Genomic DNA, 14,684 nt, shown 5'->3' with positions numbered 1-14,684 from the left:
CAGAAGTTTGCTGAGTTCCTTGGTCAGCCAAATAACCACCCTCTCACCCATGTGAGAGGATCTTCCTTGTCTGTTGTACCTGTCATTTTCTTTTTTTTCTGCTGTTATAACCAAGGACCACAGATTGGGTCATTCATAAGAAAACAGTTTAGGCCAGGCAGAGTGGCTCACACCTGTAATCCCAGCATGCTGGAAGGCCAGGGAAGGATTGCTTGAGCCCAGAAGTTCAAGACCAGCCTGGGCAACATGATGAGACCCTGTCTCTACAAAAAAAACAAAAATTAGCTGGGCATGCTGTCATGTGCCCATAGTCTCAGCTACTTGGAAGGCTGAGGGGGGAGAATTGCTTGAGCCAGGGAGGTTGAGGCTGCAGTGAGCTGTGATTGTGCCACTGTACCCCAACCTGGGCAATAAAGCAAGACCCCACCTGAAAGAGAGAGGGGGAGAGAGAGAGAGAGAGGATAAAAAAGAGAATAAAAAGAAAAGAAAAAGACAAGACAAGAAGCTTTCTTGGTGTTGCAGGAAGTCAGGGACCCTGAATGGAGACACTGGCTGGAGCCACGGCAGAGGAACGTAAATTGTGAAGATTTCATCTTAATATGGACATTTTTCAGTTCCCAAATAATACTTTAATAATTTCTTATGCCTGTCTTTAATCTCTTAATCCTATTACCTTCATAAGCTGAGGATGTACGTCACCTCAGGACCACTGTGATAATTGTGTTAACTACACAAATTGATTGTAAAACATGTGTGTTTGAACAATATGAAATCAGTGCACCTTGAAAAAGAACAGAATAACAGTGATTTTTATGGAACAAGGGAAGACAGCCATAAGGTCTGACTGTCTGCAGGGTCAGGCAAAAAGAACCATATTTTAGTTCTTGCAGAGAGCCTACAAATGGACGTGCAAGTAGGAAAGATATTGCTAAATTCTTTTCCTAGCAAGGAATATTAATATAATACCCTGGGAAAGGAATGCGTTTCTTGCGGGAGGTCTATAAACGGCTGCTCTGTCTGTCTTGTGCAGTTGAAATGAGGACTGAGATATGCTCTGGTCTCCTGCAGAACCCTCAGGCTTACTAGGGTGGGGAAAAACTCTACCCTGGTAAATTTGTGGTCAGACCAGTTCTCTGCTCTCGAACACTGTTTTCTGTTGTTTAAGATGTTTATCAAGACAATACATGCACCACTGAAAATAGACCCTTATCAGTGGTTCTGCTTTTGCCATTTGCCCTGTGGTCTTTGTTGGACCCTTATCAGTGGTTCTGCTTTTGCCCTTTGTCCTGTTCCCTCAGAAGCATGTGATCTTTGTTAGACCCTTATTAGTGGTTCTGCTTTTTGCTCTTTGAAGCATGTGATCTTTGTACCTACTCTCTGTTCTTATACCCCCTCCCCTTTTGAAACACTTAATAAAAACTTGCTGGTCTGAGACTCAGGCAGGCATCATGGTCCTACTGATATGTGATGTCACCCCTGGTGACCCAGCTGTAAAATTCCTCTCTTTTACTGTCACTCTTTCTCGGCCGGCCGACACTTATGGAAAATAGAAAGAACCTATGCTGAAATATTGGGGGCAGGTTCCCCCAATAACTTGGCTCATGTTTCTGGAGGCTGGAAAGTTCAAGAGTGTGATGCTGGCTTCTGGGGAGGATCATTCCATGGTAGAAGGCATCATGTGGTGAGCGAGTGCAGGAGACAGAGAGAGCGAATAGTGGGTGAACTTTTCCTTTTATCAGTGGCCCACTATCAAGATAACTAATCCAAAATGGCATTAATTCATTCAAAAGGGCAGAGCCCTCATAACCTAACAGTGTCTTAAAGGCCCCACCTCTTAATATTGTTACCATGGCAATTAAATTTCAACATGAGTTTTGGCAGCAACATTCAAACCATTGCAGTACCCCTACAGGGATACTGGGGAAGATCCTGCATGCTTTTTTCCTTGGCAGCTCATGTCCCATAGATAGATGGTACATGGAATTGTATAATCACAGACTCCATTTTTTTTTTTTTTTTGCCAAACTTGGAGTTCCCTGACAATATAGCTCTTTTTAAACCCCCCTTAACTACCTTTGAATTTCACTTAAAGTGTATTTCATTAGTAATACTAGAAATCTTGCTGAGCCATGAATGTTGAATCAGGACCTAACTTCTGAGTTTTGTCACTCTTAGTTACAGCTCTAGAGAATCAATCTATGTCATTTACTGTAGACACCACCTCAGATAGGATAGTATGGAGGCTGAGGGGATAATGTACAATGATATGACTCAATCCTCAGGCCACAGCCCATGCAAAGGCATGTCCAATGGGAAGCAGGCAGTGTTACTTTCATTGGCTGTGGGGTTCAATGCACAGGGAAGAGCCAGGGACCAGGCTTCCCAATTCCAGACTCCTCCTGGGTGTTCTCTTTCTTCATGAGTACATTACCTATAGTAAGGGGGTAGTGTGACAAAGATTTTGAAATAAGTATGTTTAAGATACTCAAAGAAAAGTAAAAGCATAATAGCTATTAAAAATGAATAAAGATTATGGCTGGGCATGGTGGCTCACATGCCTGTAATCCCAGCACTTTAGGAGGCCGAGGCAGGCAGATTGTTTGAGATCAGGAGCTCAAGACAAGCCTGGCCAACATGGCGAAACCCTGTCTCTACTAAAAATACAAAAATTAGCCAGCATGGTGGTGCGTGCCTGTAATCCCACCTACTTGGGAGGCTGAGGCAGGATAATTGCTTGAACACAAGAGGCAGAGGTTGCAGTGAGCCAAGATCAAGATCACGCCACTGTACTCCAGCCTAGGTGACAGAGTGAGACTCTGTCTCAAAAAAAAAAGAATAAAAGATTATGGAAGAAAAGCAGTCAGAAATTAAACAAGGATGCAAAATAATGAAGGGGAGATGAAAAATAGGGGCAGCTGGGTGTGGAGGCATGCACCTTTAGTCCCAGCCATTTGGGAGGCTGAGGCAGGAGGATCACTTGAGGTCAGAAATTCAAGGCCACAGTGCACAATGATCATGCCTGTGAATAGTCACTGCACTCCAGGCTGGGTAACATAGCAAAGCTCTGTCTTAGAAAAAAAATTTTTTTTAATTAAAAAAAAAAAAGAATAGGGACAACAGGTATAGACAGTTTTGTGGAGAGGTTTTACTGAGAAGAGGAAGCAGCTAGAGAGAAATGTGACTATCTTAAAACACAAGACTGACTCTGATTCAGCAATTCTATTCCTAGATATAATAAAACCAACAGAGAGGACTGCACATGTGCACAAAAAGGCAGAAATAAGAATGTCCATAGCATTAATATTTGTAATAGGTCAAACTGGAAGCAATCCAATTGTCCATCTATGGCAGGATGGTTAAATAAAGTGTGAGATAGAAAAAAAGAAAAAAAAAAGAGGGAGCAGGTGTGGTGGCTCATGCCTGTAATCCCAGCACTTTGGGAGGCCAAGGCGGGCAGATGAGGAGGTCATGAGATCAAGAGCATCCTGACTAACATGGTGAAATCCTGTCTCTACTAAAAATACAAAAAATTAGCTGGGCATGGCGGCTCACACCTGTAGTCCCAGCTACTCAGGAGACTGTGGCAGGAGAATGACTTGAACTCTGGAGGCAGAGGTTACAGTAAGCCGAGATTGTGCCACTGTACTCCAGCCTAGGCGACAGAGTGAGACTCTGTCTCAGAAAATAAATAAATAAAAAACAAAAAATTAATGCCTGGCCTCTGGGTTCAAATGCAGCCCCCGCGCTGCATGCCATGGTGCATGGTATATCATGGAGGACGCCTCGAGCGACCCAGGGTGACCCCACCGCCCCTATCCCGACCGCCTGGTATTCCTGGAGCAGCTGTGGTGGCTCGGGGTGCTCTACTGGAAGCTGGATGCTGACAAATATGAGAATGATCCAGAAAAAGAAAAGATCTGAAGAGAGAGGAACTACTCCTGGATGGACATCATAACCATATGCAAAGATAAACTACCAAATTATGAAGAAAAGAATAAGATGTTTTACGAAGAGCATTTGCACTTGGACGATGAGATCCGCTACATCTTGGACGGCAGTGGGTACTTCAATGTGAGGGACAAGGAGGACAAGTGGATCCGAATCTTCATGGAGGCGGGAGACATGATAACGCTCCCCACAGGGATCTATCACCACTTCACAGTGGACGTAAAGAACTACGCGAAGGCCGTGCGGCTGTTGGTGGGAGAATCATGTGGATGGTGTACAACTAGCCCGCTGACCATTTCGAAGCCCAGGGGCAGTACATGAAATTTACGGCACTGACAGCCGAGGAGTGCTCCCTGGGAACTAACACGTGCCTCATAAAGGTCCTCAATACGATGAATGAGCAGAAAGTTAATCATTTTCTCTTTGCTTTTATAGGGTAGACTCGAAGCCAGGTTATTCTCCTTTGTAAGAGTATTTGATCAGTTTTTTTTTCTTTTTTTTCTTTTTTTTTTTTTTTGAGACAGAGTCTCACTGTATCACCCAGGCTGGAGTCCAGTGGCGCAATCTTGGCTCACTGCAAGCTCCACCTCTTGGGTTCAGGCCATTCTTCTGCCTCAGCCTCCCGAGTAGCTGGGACTAGGGGCGTCAGCAACCACACCCATCTAATTCTTTTATTTTTTATTTTTTTATTTTTAGTAGGGACGGGGTTTCACTGTGTTAGCCAGGACGGTCTTGATCTCCTGGCCTTGTGATCCACCCGCCTCGACCTCCCGAAGTGCTGGGATTACAGGCGTGAGCCACTGTGCCCGGCCTGATCAGAATATTTTTTAATGAAAGGATCTAGAAAGCAACTTGGAAGTGTACATAGTCACCTTCATTTTCTCTGACTTGATCAAGACTAGTGGGCCCATGGCCCTGTGTTAGTTCATGCATTCATCTCGGACCCAAATGAAAGTTTCAGCTCCCAAAATGCAGTTCCTTAGATGCTCGTCTGGACATGATGACATGCCTGCCATATAAGAAGGTGCAATCATAGGTAACACAGGTAGCCAGATAGAAGACTCTTTTTTTCTCCCAAAATTATTCCTTGGGGTGGGGAGTGATATGGGGGAAGAGCTCCCATCTTAAGGACACACACTGAGTTGCTTACGCTACTTCCTTGTTCAAAATAAAGTGACTACCTTAATCTAAAAAAAAAAAGGAATATTTACAACATTGAAAATGAATGAACTACAATTTATGTATAGCATGGATGAATTTCATAAACATTGGACAAAATAATCAAGACACAAAATAGTGGTTGCCTTTGGGCAAGATAGAAGGTTGCAAGTGGAAGTGGCATCAAGGAGTTTTCTGGGGTGCTGGTAAGGTTCTCTTCTCTGAACTACGTGGTGATTAAATATGTGTATTCACCGTGTGGTAATTAATCAAACTGTTTACTTTTTTTTGAGACTGAGTGTCACTCTGTCGCCAGGCTGGAGTGCAGTGATGAGATCTCAGCTCAATACAACCCCTGCCTCCTGGGTTCAAGTAATTCTCCTGCCTCAGCCTCCTGAGTAGCTGGGATTATAGGCATGCACCACCACGCCCGGCTAATTTTTTGTATTTTTAGTAGAGACGAGGTTTCACCATGTTGGCCAGGATGGTATCGATCTCTTGACCCTGTGATCCACCAGCCTCGGGCTCTCAAAATACTGGGATTACAGGCGTGAGCCACCGTGCCTGCCCAACTTTAAAAAAAGAATTTAAGTAAAATCCACATAACATGTAATTGACCATCAACCATTTTAAAGTGGACAATTCAGTAGTATTTAGTGTATTCACAACATTGTGCAACCACCACCTCTATCTAGTCCCAAGATATTTTCCTCACCCCAAAAGGGAACCCCATACCCATCAAGCAGTTGCTCCTCTTTCTTCTGGGCTGTTGCTTTTCTACACTTTTCTACAAGCATGTTTTACTTCAATTTAAACTTCAGCCCATGAAATCTAGGCAAGACCAGGAGGAGAATGAAGTCATATAGGAGCTGATGGATGTCAAGCCATGCTGGGGTGGGCCACTGGGTTGAAGATTTTGAAAAGGCTGAAGAAGTATGGTAGTGGATGCACTTGAGTAAGTGAATTGAAAGGAAAGAGGTCGGCCGGGTGCGGTGGCTCAAGCCTGTAATCCCAGCACTTTGGGAGGCCGAGACGGGCGGATCACGAGGTCAGGAGATCGAGACCATCCTGGCTAACCCGGTGAAACCCCGTCTCTACTAAAAAATACAAAAAAACTAGCCGGGCGAGGTGGCGGGCGCCTGTAGTCCCAGCTACTCGGGAGGCTGAGGCAGGAGAATGGTATGAACCCGAAAGGCGGAGCTTGCAGTGAGCTGAGATCCGGCCACTGCACTCCAGTTTGGGCGACAGAGCGAGACTCCGTCTCAAAAAAAAGAAAAAAAGAAAGGAAAGAGGCAGTGGTCAGAAGGTAGGATGCTTAAATAAAGATTTCACAAGTGCGTTCAATTCTGTTGATTCCAAGGAAGTGACCGTGTGAGTGTGTAGCTGAGGTGGAATGGTGAAAAAGATCATTGAGGACACGTCTGTTAAAGACCTAAGAAGCCAGAGCATTGAATGGTTCAACTACATGGTGTTAGGTGGTTCCAACCAATCAATGCTGAGGTCACAAGAATGGGTAAAAATGACATGGCAGGAGTTGGGGAGGAGGGGAAAGCAGGAAGCTAAGTTCAAGTCTCTCCTGCATGGAGGGGCATGGCCAAAATGTAGCTCACAGCTTAAAGGAGGAGAAGGTCAAGGGAGTTAGATGACCTGATCTTCAGAAGAGCTAGAGGTTTTGGAGGAGGGAATAGAAATTGGAAACTGCAACTGCAAGCCATGAGGACACACTGCCTAAGTGCCACAGTGGCCTTGGGGACAGCCATGTTTCAGGTAGGGCAGGAGAAGAGATGGAGGATGTGGGAGAGTTTAAGATCACAGAAAGGAGCTTCTGAGAACACAGTGAGGTGTCGCAGAGGCAGTACTTGTATCATATTGGAGGACAGATGTGGTAACACAAAAACAGGTGGATTAGAGGTGACTGGAAAACAGGATGGAAATCTTGAAAAAAGAGTGGAAGAATTGATAGCTAGAAATACAAGAATGGAACACAAACGCACACACACAATGTTTTCTCACTATCTGCCCTTAGGGCCATACCTGCTTGTCTGCATGTAACCCAGGGACGATGGTGGGTGAATAATTAACTGCTGTTTATTTGTGCTAATGAAGAGCAGTCACATAAATAATACAGGCTCTTAGACTCCAGGTCAGTATTCCCATCCTGGTCACCCCAGTGCCAGGTACCAGACAACTAGGGACACAACCGCTATGTCCCACAGCCTGAGAAATTATTTAGGCAAGTGAATCCTAAATTGGCTTACCCTGCCTTGCTGTGGAAACCACAACAAAGAATTGTGGCCATGCTTTCTCCACGCCTCTCTGCCTCTAGATGGATGCAAGCACTTGCTTGTGGCATTGCATGGTGTGGCATGCCCCGCTCTTGGAAACTGTGAGTTGCAAACTATTTCCAGACATCACCTGATCTGTTAACTTCATAGATCAATTAAGCAGACCCTCAGGAGTCACACAGCCTTCACTGGTTTATCAGAGTCTGTGTTTCTTTTTTTTTTTTTTTTTGTGAGTGGGAGTCTTACTCTGTCCCCCTAGACTGGAGTGCAGTGGTGTGATCTCGGCTCACTGCAAGCTCTGCCTCCCAGGTTCATGCCATTCTCCTGCCTCAGCCTCCAGAGTAGCTGGGACTACAGGTGCCTGCCACCCCACCCGGCTAATCTTTTTGTATTTTTAGTAGAGATGGGATTTCACCGTGTTAGGCAGGATGGTCTCCATCTCCTGACCTGGTGATCCACCTACCTGCGCCTCCCAAAGTGCTGGGATTACAGGCATCAGCCACCGCAACCTGCCATCAGTGTCTTTCTTAAAATGTGGTGTAGGCTGGGCATGGAGACTCACACGTGTAAGTGCAGCACTTTGGGAGGCCAAGGCGGGTGGATCAGTTGAGGCCGGGAGTTTGAGACCAGCCTGGCCAACATGGTGAAACCTGGTCTGTACTAAAAATACAAAAAAATAAAATTGACTGGGTATGGTGGTGTATGCCTGTAATCCCAGCTACTCCGGACACTGAGGCAGGAGAATCGCTCGAACCTGAGGGGTGGAGTTTGCAGTGAACCGAGATGGAACCACTGCACTCCAGCCTGGGAGACAGAGTGAGACTCCATCTGAAAAAAAATAAAATAAAATGTGGATTTACTATTAGTGGCTTACCACACATGGCATCCCTGGCACGATTCCTTCCCTGATCTAGAGAGTGGGTATGTTCTATTGCTTGGTATGCCGTTGATCAACATGTCTGGGTCCTTCTAAATCAATCACCACGGAACACATTGTATCCTATAACTAAGTAATTCTATAGTTGCTTTTTTTTTTTTTTTTTTGAGTCGGAGTTTTGCTCTTGGTGCCCAGGCTGGAGTCCAATGGTGCGATCTTGTCTCACCTCAATCTCACCCTTTCAGGTTCAAGCGATTCTCCTGCCTCAGCCTCCCAAGTAGCTGGGATTACAGGTGTGTGCCACCACGCCCAGCTAATTTTGTATTTTTAGTAGAGATGGGTTTCTCCATGCTGGTCAAACTGGTCTCTAACTCCTGACCTCAGGTGATCTCCCTGCCTTAGCCTCCCAAAGTGCTGGGATTACAGGCATGAGCCATAGCACCTGGCCACTACCGTAGCTTTTTGGATTTTTAGTTACGTATGTAAAATTCACCATTGTTAAGTATATGGGCCTCATTACAACATCCTTCTTTCCTTCTACTTAAAAAAATTTTAAAACTCAAGAACGAAAAGTTTTTTTTGTCTTGCTCTGTTGCCTAGGCTGGAGTGTAGGGGTGCCATCATGGCTTAGTGCAGTTTTGACCACCAAGGCTCGAGTGACTCTACCACCTCAGCCTCCTGAGTAGCTGGAACTACAGATGTGTGTCACCATGTACAGCTAATTAAAAAAAATTTTTTTTGTAGAGACAGGGTGCAGCGATGTTGCCCAGGCTGATCTTGAACTCCTGGGCTCCTGCCTCAGCCTCCCAAAGTGCTGGGTTTACAGGTGTGAGATAATACATGTTAACTGTAGAAAAATGATCAGATAAATATAAAAGAGCTAGTTCTGTATATTCTTATTCCTAAGATCTAATATTTTGGTATACATTACTTCATACATTTTCCTCTGCGTAAAGCTCTAGTTTTTTTTTTAATGGATAAAATTATACATACAAATGTTTAACAACTTGCTTTTCTCAATTATCAATATATCTTGGATAGTCTAGAGCCATACTTAAGAATGAATTACAATTATTAGCAGAGTTCCTTGAGGGCAGGGACTATCTTCTTTTTTTTTGTTGTTTTTCTGAGACAGAGTCTCGGTCTGTCACCCAGGCTGGTGTGCAGTGGTGCAATCTCAGCTCACTGCACGGTTCACTGCAAGCTCCACCTCCTAGGTTCACACCATTCTCCTGCCTCAGCCTCCTGAGTAGCTGGGACTACAGGCACATGCCACCATGCCCGGCTAATATATATATATATTTGTATTTTTAGTAGAGATGGGGTTTCACTGTGTTCGCCAGGATGGTCCTGATCTCCTGACCTCATGATCTTCCCGCCTTAGCCCCCCAAAGTGCTGGGATTACAGGCGTGAGCCACCGCGCCCGGCCTTAGGGCAGGGACTATCTTAAGTACAGTCATGTACCACATGGTGTTTCAGTCAACAATGGACTGCATATATGACAATTATCCCATAAGATTATAGTGGAGCTGAAAAATTCCTGTTGCCTAGTGATATCAGAGTCATCATGACGTCTTAGTGTACAATGTTACTCATGTTTGTGGCGATGCTGGTATAAACACACCTACTGCACTCCCAGTCATATAAAAGTATAACACACACAATTATGTACAGTTCATAATACTTGATAATGATAGTACACAACTATGTTACTGATTTATGTATATACTATATGATTCTTTTTTAAGACAGAGTCTCACTCTATAGTGCAGGCTGGAGTGCAGTGGTGCTATCTATCTTGGCTCACTGCAACCTCTGCCTCCTGGGTTCAAGTGATTCTCCTGCCTCAGCCTCCTGAGTAGCTGGGATTACAGGTGTGCTCCACCAGGCCTGATTTTGTACTTTTAGTAGAGATGTGGTTTCAGCATATTGGCCAGGCTGGTCTTGAAATCCTGACCTCAAGTGATCTGCCTACCTCAGCCTCCCAAAGTGCTGGGATTACAGACATGAGCCAGTGCACCCAGCCTTTTTTTTTTTTTTAATTAAAAAAAAAAGTAAGCCATTCAAATTTAGCAGTAGTGGGCTGTATACCAACTTTAGTGACACTAAATGTTAATATGTTATGATAACCCACTGCCATTGGACCAATCTGTACTATAATTTTTGTCATTACAGTGTACTCCTACTTATATATAAAGTTAATTGTAAAACAGCCTCAGGCAGGTCCTTCAGGAGGTATCCAAAAGAGGCCATCGTTATCATAGGAGGTGACAGCTCCATGCCTGTTATCGCCCCTGAAGACCTTCCAGTGGGACAAGATGTGGAGGTGGAAGACACTTATATTGATGATCCTGACCCTTTGTAGGCCTAGGCTAATGTGTGTGTTTATGTCTTGGTTTTTAACAAAAAAGTATTAAAGAGTTAAAAAAATTAATAGAAAAAAAGCTTATAAGGATATAAAGAAAATCTTTTTGTACAGCTATATAATGTGTTTGTGTTGTAAGTGAAGTGTTATTACAAAAGAGTAAAAACATTTTAAAAAGTTTAAACTTTCTTTTTTGAGACTGAGTCTCGCTCTGTGTCCAGGCTGGAGTGTAGTGGCGTGATCCCAGTTCACTGCAACCTCTGCCTCCCGGGTTCAAGTGATTCTCCTGCCTCAGTTTCCTGAGTAGCTGGGACTACAGGTGCCTGCCACCACGCCCGGCTAATTTTTTTGTATTTTTAATAGAGTCGGGGTTTCACCACATTGGCCAGGATGGTCTTGATCTCTTGACCTCGTGATCTGCCCACCTTGGCCTCCCAAAGTGCTGGGACTACAGGTGTGAGCCACCACGCCTGGCCCCAGTTTAAATGTTTATAAAGTAAAAATGTTAGAGTAAGCTAAGGTTAGTTTATTATTGAAGAAAAAAGTTTTAATTAATTAGTGTAGCTTCAGTGTGTAGTGCTTATAAAGACTGCAGTAGTGTACAGAAATGTCCTAGATCTTCACATTCACTCACCACTTACTCACTGACTCACCCAGAGCAATTTCCAGTCTTGCAAGCTCTATTTATTTATGGTAAGTACTCTATACAAGCATATCTTTTAAAAAAATCTTTTATACTATATTTTTAGTGTACTTTTCTATGTTTGGATACACAAATATTTGTCATTGTGTTTTAATTGTGCACAGTAGGCCATACAGTGACATGCTGTACAGGTTTGTAGACCAGGAAGAATGGGTTATGCCACATAGCTTAAGTGTGTAGGAGGCTGTAGGTGTGTGGGTCTGTAGGTGTGTACCATCTAGGTTTGTGTAAGTTCACTCTATGATGTTCCTACAATGAAGAAATCACCTAACATGCATTTCTCAGAAACTATCCTCATCATTAAGCAACATGACTGTATTTATGAAACACAACACATAGGTGATTCAATTGTTAAATGACTATCTTGTAATGATTCCTCTGAGACTACAGGTTACACATTTCAACCAATAATGGGACTTTTCCTTTAAATTTCCATAGAACTCTTAGATGGATGGTGTGATTCATTTACATCACTAATTATAGCTAACATTATTCTGTGTTCGTATTCACTATTTACTGTAATAATTTGGTCCCAATTATTTTAAAAAAGCAAGTTGGAAGAAAGTCTCATATTTGACACAGTAAATGGAAGAACAATAGTTAATTGATTCTACTATTGTTTCCACTCATCCATATGAACAGCCCAGTCAGCTCCCAATAGTGTCTCCCTGCCAGGTTGCATTAATAATGCAAATTAATATAAGTAGTAGTTGATTATATTCCATTTACGAGTACTATGCTTGGTTATGCCTTCATACAGAAAAATTCCAGTTTGGATTACAGATTCTTTTCTCACAATTTTTTCAGGGTTATTGTGTTATCTAAAATAAATTATTGATTTAATGTCTCTTACCACGTTCAAGATTTCACTTACATCTCCAGTTATGCTTCTGGTCCCTATCTAGACTTACGTTAAGAAGTAAACATAAAGTAAAAAGATGTGAGCAAAACACCATGCATTTGTCTGTTTTTGTTAGTGATTTAGAAAAGCCTTAATTCAAATTACAATTTTATACCATTCTTAACCCCTAATAGTTTGTAATCCAAGTTACAACATAGCTCAGTAATTTTGCCTGATGAGCCAAAGGCAGTTAAAAACCAAATTCTTTTTCTGGTTTTTAATATGTAAACTGATTGTTCATAAAATTTTCATCGTTTCACTTACTTATCTTGCAAAGTTTAAATCACTGAAATAACATGGAAAATATATCATTAATTTTCAGTCTGAGTGTGAAAAACTACACTAGTATGGACAAATGGACTTTTGCAATAAACAGAATCAAGACAGTGAACAATGCCTTCTTGTGCCAGGAAAAAATGCAAGTCTTTGCATGTTTTTTTTTTTTTTGACACGGAGTCTGGCTCTGTCGCCCAGGCTGGAGCGCAGTGGCCGGATCTCAGCTCACTGCAAGCTCTGCCTCCCCAGGTTCACGCCATTCTCCTGCCTCAGCCTCCCGAGTAGCTGGGACTACAGGCGCCCGCCACCTCGCCCGGCTAGTTTTTTGTATTTTTTAGTAGAGACGGGGTTTCACCATGTTAGCCAGGATGGTCTCGATCTCCTGACCTCGTGATCCACCCGTCTCGGCCTCCCAAAGTGCTGGGATTACAGGCTTGAGCCACCGCGCCCGGCCGTCTTTGCATGTTAAAATACGAGAATGTTTTGTGTCTCATCTACATTCATATTTAGCTATCATTATATATTTAAGGTATGGGCATTATACTGTATTAGTATCATTCTATTGGCTTAACAAAAGGTTTCATTTTAAAAGTTCTCCTAGTCAATGTACTTTTTAAAATATACTTATTTATTATTTATTGAGACGGAGTCTCTGTCACCCAGGCTGGAGTGCAGTGGCGCAGTCTCAACTCACTGCAACCTCTGCTTCTCAGTTTAAAGTGATTCTCATGTCTCAGCCTCCCGAGCAGCTGGAATTACAGGCACATGCCACCATGTCTGGCTAATTTTTGTATTTTTTGTTAGAGACGGGGTTTTGCCATGTTGGCCAGGCTGGTCTCGAACTCCTGACCTCAGGTGATCCACCCGCCTCGGCCTCCCAAAGTGTTGAGATTACAGACGTGAGCCACCACATCCGGTCGACTTAGTTTTTTAGAACAGTTTGTATTTATAGAAAAAGAGAAGACAGCATCATGGAATAACATGGGCTATTTTTGACCTATAGGCTCAAAGAATCCTACAAAATCCTTTTTTATTGTTTATTTGGCAGACAAAAATGGAAAATATGCTTTGAAAAGATAGATATACTTGAGTGATATTTATTTTCATAAATCCCAAATTTTTCCTGAAGGTATATGAAATTTAGCTATGTATGTATTACTTATGCATTTTGTCTGGCTTTCTATAGTTCAAGAACAGCATCTTGAAAATTTACAGTAGGCAAATAATTCTCCACTGAACAGCAGTTCTTGAACTTTAGTATGTATCAGATTCACCTGAAGGGACTGTTCAAACACAGATTCCTAGGTGCTATGACCCACTTTCTGATTTGGTGGGTCTGTGGTGGGGTCTGAGAGTGTCCATTTTTAACAAGTTCCAGTGATGCTGATGTTGTCGGTCTGAGGCACATCATGAAAACCACTTTCTGGCCAGGCGTGGTGGCTCAGGCCTATAATCCCAGCACTATAATCCCAGCACTTCAGGAGGACGAGGTGGGTGGATCATGAGGTTAGGAGTTCGAGACCAGCCTGGCCCACATGGTGAAACCCCATCTCTACTAAAAATACAAAAATCACACGGGCATGGTGGCGGGCACCTGTAGTCCTAGTTACTCGGGAGGCTGAGGCAAGAGAATCACTTGAACCTGGGAGGCGGAGGTTGCAGTGAGCTGAGATCTCGCCACTGCACTCTAGCCTGGGTGACGAGGCAAGACTCCGTCTCAAAAAAAAAAAAAAAGAAGAAAACCACTTTCCCTGGTGCTTTACCATCCAGGAAACTACACTTATTAAGTGCCTATGATTTTTATTTTATTTTTAGTTTTTTTTGAGACAGAGTCTCACTCTGTCACCCAGGCTGGAGTGCATGGGGCAATCTCGGCTCACTGCAAGCTCCACCTCCTGAGTTCATGCCATTCTCCTCCCTCAGTCTCCTGAGTAGCTAGGACTACAGGCACCTGCCACACCTGGCTAAATTTTTTGTATATTTTTAGTAGAGACTGGGTTTCACTGTGTTAGCCAGGATGGTCTCCATCTTCTGACCTTGTGATCCGTCCACCTTGGCCTCCCAAAGTGCTGGGATTACAGGCGTGAGCCACCGCACCTGGTGCAAGTGCCTATGATTATTAAGGTGTTATACATGTATTACCTTATTTAATCATAGAATCTTATGTCAG

At 43.3% G+C, this 14,684-nt stretch overlaps 1 pseudogene; it reads left to right on the top strand.

Moving 5' to 3' along the window:
- Positions 1 to 3,718: 3,718 nt before the first annotated feature.
- LOC111523039 lies at positions 3,719 to 4,388 on the top strand (annotated as a pseudogene).
- Positions 4,389 to 14,684: the final 10,296 nt, after the last annotated feature.

This window comes from Piliocolobus tephrosceles, chromosome X, assembly GCF_002776525.5.
Source record: "Piliocolobus tephrosceles isolate RC106 chromosome X, ASM277652v3, whole genome shotgun sequence".
NCBI classification, from domain to species: Eukaryota; Metazoa; Chordata; class Mammalia; order Primates; family Cercopithecidae; genus Piliocolobus; species Piliocolobus tephrosceles.
The sequence above is the reverse complement of the archived record's forward strand: the minus strand, read 5'-3'. Positions and strand labels throughout refer to the sequence as shown.